Source organism: Montipora foliosa, chromosome 10, assembly GCF_036669935.1.
Source record: "Montipora foliosa isolate CH-2021 chromosome 10, ASM3666993v2, whole genome shotgun sequence".
In the NCBI taxonomy this organism is placed as follows: Eukaryota; Metazoa; Cnidaria; class Anthozoa; order Scleractinia; family Acroporidae; genus Montipora; species Montipora foliosa.
The window spans coordinates 21598297-21600796 of NC_090878.1; the positions used below are offsets into that span (position 1 = coordinate 21598297).

A 2500-nucleotide genomic window follows, 5' to 3' on the forward strand; every position below is an offset into this window, starting at 1 on the left:
TTACCGATATTTATTTTAATTGATAAACAAAATGTTCTTGAAAATTAACTTAAGGCCGTGACAGTAATTTTTTATTATAAATGAAATAAAATTAGCAACTGCTTGTTTGAGCTGGGTAACCTATTGAAATACATCGTTGTCTTGCTGGTTACGAACACTATCAATTGGACAGGGTGAGACCCCGGGGGAAGGGGGGCACTCCTGGAACAACTTTGACCACAAAAAGCCGAAACAAGAGTCGAGGAATACAGTCAAGAGACATTGTCTTATGTTTAACGAGTGAAAAATGCAAGCTGTTTTTTCCAGAAAAAAAAATGTTACCTTTATAACCGGAAATTCACGCATACTACCTCATGAAATGATAATTTGGTCCTGCTGAATAGCGAACCCAAACGCGTTGCGCATAGTGACAGTTACCTGTCAAAATCTGTCAATCAAAGAGCCGCGTAAACAAGCTAACGATCCGGCTCTCCACTTATTTCAAAATACAATTCCTTTTTTTGTTACATTTCCCAGTTCCTCAACCAGGAACCGATAGGATAAGCTGGTGTGTTCTCACGCTTTAAGAATATGGCAATAAATCGTGTTTGCCCGTCGGCAACATGATCAGCAACATTTCATCGCCTCCTCCTTTTCTGAACAGATCTAAGGTGCATTCCCTGACAGTAACTTCGTCTCTTCTGCATAAATATAGCGAGAATGAATTCAAGAAAAATCGTTCAACACGGTTCGTCCCCGACCAGTTTTGAAACCTGCAACGGCTATCTTGAGGAGAGAAGCGGACTATACTCCAGGTTCAATTTCACAGTGAAAGCAAATTTCACGCTAGAAAGAATTTTCAGCTAGTAAATATTACACACTAGTAAAAACACAGCCTTTAATAGTCTATTTTTTCCAGTCTTGACCTGGGCCACATTTTGTCAGTAGTACTTTTTAATATTTTCTCTTCCGGAACAAATTTTGTTATATAACGTATAAAAACTATCCGGCTGCCAGCCGTTCCTTTCCGTTGCCATTTGTGCGTATTGATTACTGTACTCGCACCGACATCTAACTCTGTCCATCCAGCAACAACCAGGCGCGTAGCGTGGTCATTTTTTCAAGTACGCACAAGTACATATGATCTAGAAACCTAAGTAAACTAAGCGAAAAATTCTGCGTTCTTTATTTCCTGTTCGAAAAAGTTGTGTGAATACAAGCAAAGAACAAAGCGTCTTGCCCTTATTTTGAGCAACCTTGGCGCAAACAAAACATTGTTTTGGTTGCGCTAGCTTGACTGGAATTGCCAACAACGTTCTCAGAACGCCGCTCCTTTGTCAAGAACGTTCTTGGAACGTCGCTCCTTTGTAACTTCGCCTTTTTGTTGCACGCTGACCAAACAACACTGCATTGCTTAGTGTAAAAAAAAGTACCATGCAAAACTAGGTGAGAACATGGTATAGCTTTTGCTTTAGTTTTTAGAATTTAATCAAAGTGGTGTTTTCATAAGGAAATCTTGGTTACGTACAAGTAAAAGTTAAAAATAGAAACAATTGCTTAAAATTTCAAAATTTTCTGGTAACTTCAAGTACGCACGTGCGTATTTGCGTATAGGACGCTACGTGCCTGACAACATAGTAGTATTATCGAAGACTAAGACATTCGTTTGGCCTTATGAACTCGTTTGCTCCCTTTGGGTATAAAAGGAACTTCTCGAAAATTCTTGACTGCTGGGAAATACTGGAAATAGAACATGAATTTTGCCTCTTAAGGACCAGAAAATCTACTTTTGCAATAGTAACGCAAAAAGTACTTTTATGGTTCTTTCAGTTATTATGGCTCGTTCCAATTTGTCCGAGTTAGACTTTATTTCGCAAACTAAGAATAGCATACAAATATTCTGTAGATGTAACATACAAATATCAAATAACAAACATCCCTGCAACACTTGATCCTCGTTTAATAACAAGTTTTCAAGGGTGTTGTGCCAGAGTTTGACGATTAGCATGTGAACAGGCTCCTTGTAAAAGAAAAGGCAAGCGAGAGAAAACAAGGCTTTGATACTTAGGCAGTTCTAATCCCGAAGTGTGCCTAGATGTATCTGTTAAACCAATACACCAAACAGACAAAAACATCTGAGGTCAATCGAAAGACACGCCTTTTGTCAGAATGGTTGTCCAGAATGATGCCAGCAAAACACTTCAGAAGAAAAATCGCTCTGATTAGGCAAATGTTCTTTTTTTTTTCTTATTATTTTCCATTCTAACTGATCGTCTATAGCAGATAAGTAACAAGACTAACCACATCTATTTGGGGTGGTTTTAGCTGCAAGAACGGTTCGCTTCGATTTTCTTAGAGAAGCCGATATTTCTGGAAATCAAGACACGAACGCGAGGGCTATATTTTCGCGAATATGGAACTACACATATTACTCCGTTTACCATTCTATTTGCTGCTGGCATTTTGTCGAAACGAAATGACTGAAAGGAAACGACCTTATGTGCCACAGTCAAACAAAAGT

The 2500-nt window shown here is 38.7% G+C and overlaps 1 long non-coding RNA gene across 1 annotated transcript in view; it reads right to left on the reverse strand.

Annotated features, from left to right (window-relative positions):
• The window catches only part of LOC137973360 (uncharacterized), a 4624-nt gene that overhangs the window by 1691 nt on the left and 433 nt on the right, over positions 1-2500 (reverse strand). The window lies entirely within an intron of this gene.